Source organism: Myotis lucifugus, unplaced genomic scaffold (genome assembly GCF_000147115.1).
Source record: "Myotis lucifugus unplaced genomic scaffold, Myoluc2.0 scaffold_2505, whole genome shotgun sequence".
Taxonomy (NCBI): Eukaryota; Metazoa; Chordata; class Mammalia; order Chiroptera; family Vespertilionidae; genus Myotis; species Myotis lucifugus.
In genome coordinates this window covers 12,304-22,953 of record NW_005873553.1, presented here as the reverse complement: position 1 = coordinate 22,953, position 10,650 = coordinate 12,304, and the positions used below count along the sequence as shown (strand labels likewise).

General features: G+C 46.4%; 1 long non-coding RNA gene across 1 annotated transcript; it reads left to right on the top strand.

Moving 5' to 3' along the window:
• Positions 1-281: 281 nt before the first annotated feature.
• LOC102428270 lies at positions 282-2,326 on the top strand. The gene is made up of 3 exons (XR_002827689.1): positions 282-545; positions 782-912; positions 2,025-2,326. It is a non-coding gene; the product is annotated as an uncharacterized LOC102428270 (long non-coding RNA).
• The last annotated feature ends 8,324 nt before the right edge of the window (positions 2,327-10,650 follow it).

Sequence of the window (10,650 nt, the reverse complement as noted above, 5' to 3'; positions counted from 1 at the left end):
TTAAGAACCATGGAGAATAAATCTATCAAGGATAGGACTCCTACTCCCGCCATTCTAGAGATTTCCAGGATCCTTATCATGTGGCGCCTGTGGGCCATGGTCTTGGAGAGTACTTCCTAGAGCCGACGCCTGACGACCCTGCATGCTCTTATCAGATTGGACTCCGCAGAGAGGCATGTAAGACTAATTCTAAAACCGCCGCCCCTGTCTTGTTGCACCTTTTGGCCTCTCCCTCCTTATAAATGCCACTGCCTGCACTGAGATGTGCAGATGGGTTTTGGAACAAGCTTCCCCCATCTTCTCAGATTGCCGGCACCTGAATAAACCTCTTTCCTTCCTCACCACCACCTGTCTCACTGGACTGGTTTCTGGGGTGTGAGTCAGGGGGACCTTGTTTTTCTGGACACATTCCTGGTACATGGACTCCCTGGAACAGGTGTATCATGGCCATGTTCTTTCCTCTGCAGGTGACAGGGGGAAGCAGAGACGGGTCACAGAGTAAAGGAGCGAAGAACGGTGCTTTGACTTCAGAGCAAGAAGAAGAGGTAAGAAAAAATGGATCATAGGAGAAGGAGGAAGCATTGGGCATGGAGTCTGATCTGAGAGAGGAATTTTGACTTTGTGGACTGAACTGAGTTTAGCAGAAAAACCATACAGCCCTTGCAAAGAGCATGGCTGAGGTTTGGAGTTGGGAGAGATCATTCTATAAGTGATGTTATAAGACCTCGGGAATCATGCTTGCTGTTTCACCTGTCTCTTTGCTTCCTGATTTCCCAATCAGCTATCCCAGTACCTGTCTGTCCCTGAATATTTTGGTCTTGCCTCTCTCACCAGCACCTGAGAAGCAAGACCTCTGTTAAGAAGCCCACCTGGATGCTGATATTAGCTTTGTTCCTTTATCAGCTGTTAAAGGTATAGCATATTATTTGCATATTATTTGCATGGGGTGGCTTGTTCTATGCTTTGTGAGTTCCATCTGAGATGATCAGAAAGAAGGTGGTGGTTTTAGGACAAAAAGAAAAGTTGATCCAACAACAAAGTTTTAATTAACAAAAGAAATATTAAAGAAAAGTGCCCAGCTGGCATTGCTTACTTGTTTAGCTTAAACCTCGGAACCAGGATTTCTCGGTTCACTTCCCTGTCTGGGCAATGCCCAGGTTACAGTCTTGATCGCAGTAGGGGGCATGCAGTAGGCAACCAATCCATGATTCTCTGTCATCATTGATCTTTCTCTCTCTCTCTCTCTCCCTCTTCCTTCTTCTCTGAAATCAGTAAAACTATATGAAAAAAATGAAAGAATAGTCATAGCACAGTAGAGCATTGAGTCAATACAATATAATAAAAGGCTAATATGCAAATCGATAAAACTGCAGAAGGACTGGTCGCTATGACACCCACTGACCACCAACGGCAGATGCTCATGGCAGGAACTGTCCACCGGTGGTCAGTGCACTCCCACAGGGGGAGCGCCGCTCAGCCAAAGGCCACGCTCACAGCTGCTGACCTCAGGGATGGGGGGAGCCTCCACGGCAGCACTAAAGAGGTTCTAAGCCATCAGTTGGACATCCCTCAAGGGGTCCTGTACTGGGAGAGGCTGCAGAATTGGTAGAGGGACCGCCCTGAGTGCATAAATTTTGTACACTGAGCCTCTAGTACTATCATAACTGTTATGGTGTCAGATGGGTATGAGTTTAATTGCATGATTTCTTAGTCCACTATATAATGTATACTCATTGGGGTGTACCCCTGAAATGAACCTAACATTCTATGTCAACTGTCCTTTAAAAAATGTTTTAAAAATTCTACAGGACCATGTTACTTTCAAAGAATCATATTTTACATTAAGTACGTTGTGTACAGTTAGTTCTAGGAAAGAGATCTAAAGCTAAAAAGAAAGAAAAGTTGAGATTTATCAATTTGCAAAATAAAACAAAGGCAACCACAAACACAACCGTGAAAACCATAAATATTAAAGCCGAGGTAATATGCTTTTGGATACCCCATCCCCTGTTTTTCGATACCAGGACTGAAGTAGCAAGAGGTTCTGAGAACAGTGACTGTTGCTCCTTGGACCACGGAGGGGTCATGGCCGAACTACCATCGAAGGTGAACCTCACCTTGCACCCCAAGTGCCTGAGGATCCGTAGGCACTCGGTGTATGAGGACGAGAAACATCGCACATGGCTGCATCTCGTCATGGACACAGGTGTCCTGCAGGTACGCTTGCGCCAGGAAGACATCCCCAGTCAGCATATCAGACTCACCACCACCCCGCTGACCTCGAGCACCATGCCTTGGATGTGGACCCTCCATTCTGGCAGCCAGTACGTGGACCCCATGGCCCGGTTCTGGCGCATCGTGCACCACGTTAAGGGGAATGATGTGGAGGAAATGATCCTTGAGCTGATGGAACACTTGTAGGACACTTGATGGGGTTCTTGTCTCTTGTCAACCGGCGCCCCAGTCGTGCTGGCCTGCCGGTGGGATGTGTATAGTTCTGTTCACCTTTTTAATAATCTCTGTTGTTCTATCTGCCACCCCTTGGGTGCGAGGGCACATTGATTTCTCTCTATCTCTAGCTTTCTTCTTGTTGTTGTTGTTGTTGTTCTTGTAGCTGTTGTTGCTGTTCTTGTTGTTGTTGTTGTTGTTGTTGTTGTTCTTCTTCTTCTTCTTCTTCTTCTTCTTCTCCTTTCTCTCTCTGTCTCTGTCTCTGTGACTCACTTCTCTCTCTGTCTCCTTCTCTCTCAAATCAATAAAAGCATTTTGAGCCAAGCTGGTGTTTCTCAGTGGTTGAGGGATGACCTATGAAGCCGGAGGTCACGGTTTGATTCCTGGTCAGGTCACAGATAAACATTAACCAATGATCACTAGCTAGTTTGGCTCAGTGGATAGAGGGTGGGACTGTGGACTCTGGAAGGTCCCAGGTTTGATTCTGGTCAAGGGCACATGCTCTGGTTGTAGGCTGGATCCACAGTAGGGGGCGTGCAGGAGGCACCCGATGTATGATTCTCTCTCATCATTGAGGTTTCTCGCTCCCTTCCTGTATGAAATCAATCCTATATAATAAAAGCCTAATATGCTAGGTGTCCAGTCAACCGGTCATCTGTTCAATCAGTCAAAGCATAATATGCAAATGATATACTAAGGTTGCTCTACTGCTCGCTATGGCATTCACTGACCACCAGGGACAAGACATTCAGACTGGTAGGACAGCTTGCTGTTGGGTGCTGGCTGATCGGGACTGAGTGAGACATGCTGGACACACTCTGGAGCCCTCCCATGGTCCCTCCCCAGCTGGCCAACCTCCCGTGTCCTTCCCCAGACTTAATGGGGCACCAGTGGGGTGCCTTGGCCTGGCCTGTACCCTCTCGTAATCTGGGACCCCTCGGGAGATGTCAGAGAGCCAGTTTCGGCAGATCCCCACAGGCCAGGCAGAGCCACCACTCTGGTGCTCGAATTGCCCCAAACATTCGTTCTTTTTGGAGAGGGAAGTATTGGTTGATGAACCTCAGGAGATCAAACAATGAGAATGCTTGTCATTGAAATGGAAACTATTTCCCGTGATAGCCTCGAGCCTTGTCTACCGGGGCTGTGCTAATAGTTTGAGGCTTAAGGTGTTTTTCTTTTTCTTTCTCTGTTTAGTATATTTTTACTAGAGGCCCAGGTTTCGGACTCGATCGCCAGTAGGGGGCGTGTGTGAGGCGGCTGATCCGTGATTCTCTTTAATGCAACCATGGATGTCCTGAAATTGATTTCTGGGGCTCCCTCCGGCTCCCCCTCCAGCCTCCTCTCCCTGGTGCGATGGTTGATGAATTTTATGATAGCTGGGCTTTGTTTGGGGCTGTTTAGTGCTAAACAAAATTAAAAACCCAAATGCACACAGAGGTAGACGCTAAAGCCATGATTTTCTCTCATCATGGATGTTTCTCTCGCTCTCCATTTCCCTTCCTGAGTCAATAAAATAATTTACAAAAACATTAGCAATTGTTGCATTCAGATGGCATGCACATTGTTTTAAAAGTTTATTATTTTTATTATTTAACACACCAGGTGAGTAGTCATCTAAAGACTACCTAGCGCCCATGCTAGTGTGGGTCAGTGGATAGAGCTTCGGACTGCGGACTGAAGGGTCCCGGGTTTGATTCTAGTCAAGGACACATGCCCAGGTTGCGGGTTCAATCCACAATGGGGGTGTGCAGGGACTGCCGGTCCATGATTCTCTCTCATCATCACTGATGTTTCTATCTCTCTCTCCCTTCCTCTCTAAAATCAATATATATATATATATATATATATATATATATATATATATATATATTGTTTATAAAAGAGCCCACGCCTCGATATCTGTCATGTGTTGCACTGCAGACACTCTGTCTCATGACCCCTTTGGGCTCGTTTCCTTCGAGGGCAGTATGAGGGTGACATTTGAACTATGTTTTTTTCCTCCCAATTTTTTCCTTTTTATTTTGCTTCTCCAACAGGCAGATGTCTGACATTTCCTGAGAACCCCATTCATCTTTCCTTCCTAATTGGGGAAGAGTTTGCCTCAGTCTAGGTCACTGAGTTGGAGTTCTTTTTAATTTTTTTTTTCAGAGAGGAAGGGAGAGCGAGAGAGTTAGAAACATCCATGACGAGAGAATCATGGATCGGCTGCCTCCTCTACGTCCCTCACTGGGGATCGAGCTCACAACTGGGGCATGTGTCCTTGACCAGGAATCCAACCCGGAACTCTTCAGTTTGCAGGCCAACACTCTAACCACTGAGCCAAACCCGCCAGGGCCAATTTGACTTTTTAAAAGGGTGCAAATGCCTTGAAGAAGAACGAAGCATCTCAGCGCTCATGTCACAGTGGAAATTACAACTGACCTCACCATTCTTTCCACATTGTTCCTGTAAATGCAGACTCTGACGAATAATGAAGCTTGTAGGTAAACAGCATGTTTGTATAAGATTCCTAGCAACTAATTTTACAAGATATGAACTCTGACCTTCCCAGTTCTGGGAGATTTGATGACCTTCAACTTTAGAACCAGGAGGACAAAGTCTAGGATGACGCACACTGGACTGTCACCTGACCACTTGCAAGATCCTTATCAGATTGGACTGTGTCTGTCGGCATGGAGAGAACTTCTCAAGCCCCGCCCCCTGACCTCTTTGCTCTGTTTGGCCTCTCCCTCCTTATTAAAGCCTCTGCCTGCACTGAGATGTGCAGATGGGTTTTGGGGCGAGCTTCCCCCATCTTCTCAGGTTGCCGGCACCTGAATAAACCTCTTTCCTACCTCACCACCACCTGTCTCACGGAACTGGTTTCTGGGGTGTGAGTCAGTGGTACCTTGTTTTTTCTGGACACATTCCTGGTACATGGACTCCTGGGAATATGTGTATCATGGCCATGTTCTTTCTTCTGCAGGTGACAGGGGGAAGCAGAGACCGGTCACAGAGGAAAGGAGCAAAGAATGGTGCTTTGCATTCAGAGCAAGAAGAACAGGTTAGAAAATGATGGATGGGAGGAGGAGGAGGAAGGATTGGGGATGGAGTCTGATCTCAGGGAGGAATTTGGTCTTTGTGGACTGAAGTGAGTTTAGCAGCAAAACTCTACAGCTGTTGCCAAGAGCATGGCTGAGGTTTGAAGAAGGGAGCGATCATTCTATAAGTGATGTGATGAGACCTCAGGAATCCTACTTGCTGTTTCACCTGTCTCTTTGCTTCCTGTTTGTCTGATCACCTATCCCAGTATCTGTCTGTCCCTGAATATTTTGGTCTTGCCTCTCTCGCCAGCACCTGAGAAGCAAGACAGCTGTTAAGAAGCCCACCTGGACGCTGACATTAGCTTTGTTCCTCTGTCTGCTGTTAAAGGTAAACCATATTATTTGCATAATATTTGCGTGAGGTGGCTTATTCTATGGTTTGTGAGTTTCCTCTGAGATGATCAGAAAGAAGGTGGTGGTGTCAGGACAAAAAGAAAAGATGATCCAACAACAATGTTTTTTATTTATTTTTTATTTATTTATTTATTTATTTATTTATAATATTTTTATTAAATCTTTATTGTTCAGATTATTACATTTGTTCCTCTTTTTTTCCCCCATAACTCCCTTCCTTCCAGTTCGCACCTCACCCTCTGCCCTCACTCCCCACCCACTGTCCTCATCCATAGGTGCACAATTTTTGTCCAGTCTCTTCCCACATCTCCCACACTTCCCCCCCCCAAGAATAGTCAGTCCATTCCCTTTCTATGTCCCTGATTCTATTATAATCAACAGTTCATTCTGTTCATCAGATTATTTATTCACTTGATTCTTAGATTCACTTGTTGATAATGCATATTTGTTGTTCATAATTTGTATCTTTACATTTTTCTTCTTCTTCCTCTTCTTAAAGGATATCTTTCAGCATTTCATATAATACTGGTTTGGTGGTGATGAACTCCTTTAGCTTTTCCATATCTGTGAAGCTCTTTATCTGACCTTCAATTCTGAATGATAGCTTTGCTGGATAAAGTAATCTTGGTTGTAGGTTCTTGGTATTCATCCCTTTGAGTATTTCTTGCCACTCCCTTCTGGCCTGCAAAGTTTCTGTTGAGAAATCAGCTGACAGTCTTATGGGTATTCCCTTGTTGGTAACTGAGTTTCTTTCTCTTGCTGCTTTTAAGAGTCTCTCTTTGTCTTTTGCTCTTGGCATTTTAATTATGATGTGTCTTGGTGTGGTCCTCTTTGGATTCGTTTTGTTTGGGGTTCTCTGTGCTTCCTGGACTTGTAAGTCTATTTCTTTCACCAGGTGGGGGAAGTTTTCTGTCATTATTTCTTCAAATAGGTTTTCAATATCTTGCTCACTCTCAACTTCTGGCACCTCTATAATTCTGATGTTGGTACGCCTGAAGCTGTCCCAGAGGCTCCTTACACTATCTTCATATTTTCGGATTCTTTTTTCATTTTGCTTTTCCAGTTGGGTGTTTTTTGCTTCTTTGCATTTCAAATCTTTGACTTGATTCTTGTGCTCCTCTGGTCTGCTGTTGGGCGTCTGTATAATATTCTTTATTTCAGTCCGTGTATGCTTAATTTCTAGTTGGTTCTTTATCACAACATCGAGGGTCTCATTAGATTTCTTGTAGATCTCAATAAGTTTATCGGCGGCTTCTAGACAGTTCTTGAGGGACCTTAAAAGTGTGGTTCTGAACTCAATATCCTCCATTGACAATTTTGTCCTGTTTCTTTGTCTCCGAATTTTTTATGCTTTCTTGGTGCACCCCCTAGTGGTCTTTGTGGGCAGTCTTGTTGTAGTTAAGCCTTGATTGTTGTAGTTAATACTAGGGGGATTTGGCCTCCAGGCCAACTGGCTGTGAGAATCAGCTGTGTCTGCAGTGGGAAAACTTCTGTCCTCTGGGGAGGTGCTAATCTAGCCTTTGCCTGAGGCTATCTGACAAATGGCTCTACACAGGGCTTGGGCGGGGCGGGTCGCACGTGATCAACATGGCGGGCGGAGCGAGAAGTTATGGCTGCTCTCAGTCCCGTTCCCAGAGGCTCTGCCTCTCAGAGTCCCAACAACCGCTGCAAACCTCGGAGAGAAAGCTGCCCTCTCATTTCAACCGATGCCAGACAGCCCCGCTCCTCCCGTTTGAGTCTGGGTCCCTAGAGACTCGCCCAGAACTGGAGCTCAGAGTCTGAGACTCCCTCCTGATTGAAAACGACAACCGCACCCTCAGCCACCAGCCCGCTCGACCCGTACCTCCGCACCTTTGTATTTTCTGCACTGCACCTCCTCTGAGTCTCGGCACGCTGTTCTCCTTCCTTCTAGTTGAAGAATTTCCCCTCAGCCAGCCTTCATGTGGTTCTGGGTGATGCCCGTTCTGTCTTTTAGTTGTATTTTTGAAGTGGTTGTTCGAGGCAGCACACTCCGGTGTTTACCTATACCGCCATCTAAGTTTCTCCCCAACAACAAAGTTTTAATTAAGAAAAGAAAAAAATAAAAGAAAGGTAAGAGCCTGGCCAGCGTGGCTTAATTGTTTAGCTTCAACCGAGGAACCCCGAGATCACAGTTCGATTCCCTGTCAGGGCACATGCCCGGGTTACAGTCTTGATCCCCAGGAGGAGGTGTGCAGGAGGCAACCAATCTGTGATTCTCTGTCATCATTGATCTTTTTTTCTCTTTCTCTCCCTCTCCCTTCCAATCTGACATCAGTAAAACTATATGAAAAAAAGCGAAAGAATAGTCATGGCACAGTAAATTAGAGCATTGGGTCAATCCTATAGAATAAAAGTCTAATATGCAAATCGATCAAATGGCAGAACTACTGGTTGCTATGACACACACTGACCACCGGGGGCAGATGCTCATGTCAGGAGCTCTCCACTGGTGGTCAGTTCACTCCCACAGGGGGAGCAACACTCATCCAAAAGCCAGGCTCACAGGTGCCGAGGGGGGGGGGCGGGGGGGAGGAGCCTCCACGGCAGCACTAAAGCTGTCAGTTGGACATCCATCAAGGGGTCCAGGACTGTGAGAGGCCTCAGGGCTGACTGAGGAACACCCCAGGTGCATGAATTTTGTGCACTGAGCCACTAGTAATATTATCATAACTGTGTATGATGTCAGAAAGGTATGAGATTAATTGCATGATTTCTTAGTCCATCATATAATATCTAATCATTGGGATGTACCCCTGAAATGAACCTAAGGTTCTATGTCAACTCATTTGAAAAATTTTTTAAAAATTCTATAGGACCATATTACCTTCACAGAGTCACATTATACTTCATGTATGTTTTGTACAGTTTGTTCTAGAAGAGAGATCTAAAGCTAAAAATGAAAGAAAAGTTGAGATTTATAAATTTGCACAATAAACCAAAGGCAACCACAAACACAACCATAAAAACCATAAAGATAAAAGCCAAGTTAAAATCCATTTGGAGACCCGATCCCCTGTATTTCGATGCCAGGACCGAAGTGTTGAGAGGCTCTGAGAAGCTGTGGCTGTTGCTCCTTGGACCACGGAGGGGTCATGGCCGAGCTCCACTCAAAGGTGCACCTCCACTCGCACCCCATCTGCCTGATGCTCCGTGGGCCCTCCGTATATGAGGACCAGAACCAGCGCACGTGGCTGCAACTCCTCATGGAGACAGGAGGTGTCCTGCAAGTTCGGTTGCGCCAGGAAGACATCCCCATTGGGCATATCTCACTCACCACCAGCCCGCTGACCTCGATCACCATGTGGACGCTCCACCCGTGCGGCCAGTACGTGGACCCCATGTGCCGGTTCTGGCGCATCGTGCACCACGTCAAGGAGAATGGAGTGGAGGAAATGATCCTTGAGCTGAAGTAACACTCATAGGACATGTGATGGGGTCCCTGGCTCTTGTCACCCTGAGCCCCAGTCTTGCAGGCCTGCCGGTGAGATGTGTATAGTTCTGTTCACCTTTTTAATAAGCTCTGTTGTTCTATCTGCCACCCCCTGGGTGCGAGGGCACATTGATGTCTCTCTCTCTCTTCTTGTTCTTTTTCTTCTTCTTCTTCATCTCTTTTCTCTCTGTCTCTCTGTCTCTCTCTGTCTCTCCCCCTCTCTCTCAAATCAATAAAAGCATTTTGAGCCAAGCTGGTGTTTCTCAGTGGTTGAGGGACGACCTACCAACCCGGAGGTCACGGTTCAATTCCTGGTCAGGGCACAGACAAGAATTAACCAATGAGCCCTAGCTTGTTTGGCTCAGTGGATAGAGGGTGGGACTGTGAACTCTGGAAGGTCCCATGTTCGATTATTCTCAAGGGCCGATGCTCTGGTTGTGGGCTCAATCCCCAGTACGGGGCATGCAGGAGGTACCCGATATATGATTCTCTCTCATCATTGATGTATCTCTCTCCCTTCCTGAATGAAATCAATCACATATAATAAAAGCCTAATATGCTAAGTGTCCAGTTGACTGGTCTTCTGTTCAACCAATCAAAGCATAATATGCAGATGATATACTAAGGTTGCTCAACTGCTCGCTATAGCATTCATTGACCACCAGGGACAAGACATTCAGATTGGTAGGTCAGCTTGCTGCTGGGGTCTGGCTGAGGGGGACTGAGTGAGACATGCTGGACACACCCTGGAGCCCTCCCATGGTCCCTGCCAGCTCGCAGACCTCCTGTGTCCCTCCCCAGATCTAATGGGGCACCGGTGGGGTGCCTTGGCCTGGCCTGTGCCCTCTAGTATTCTGGGACCCCTTGGGGGATGTCAGAGAGCCAGTTTCGGCCGATCCCCGCAGGCCAGGCCGAGTCACCACATTGGTGCACAAATTCCCCCAAATATTCATTCTTTTTTTGGAGAAGGTATTATCCGTTCACGAACTGCAGGAGATAAAACAATGAGAACGTTGGTCATTGAAATGAAAACTATTTCCACTGATGTCTCTGAGCCTTGTCTACCGGGACTGGGCTAATATTTTCAGGCTTAAGGTCTTTTTCTTTTTCTTTCTCTGTTTAATATATTTTGACTAGAGGCCCAGGTTTCAGGATCGATCGCCAGTAGGGGGCGTGTGGGAGGCGGCCGATACATGATTCTCTTTAATGCAACCATGGATGACCTAAAATTGATTTCTGGGGCTCCCTCTGGCTCCCCCTCCAGCCTCCTCTTGCTGGTGCCATGGAAGATGAATTTTATGATAGCTGGGCTTT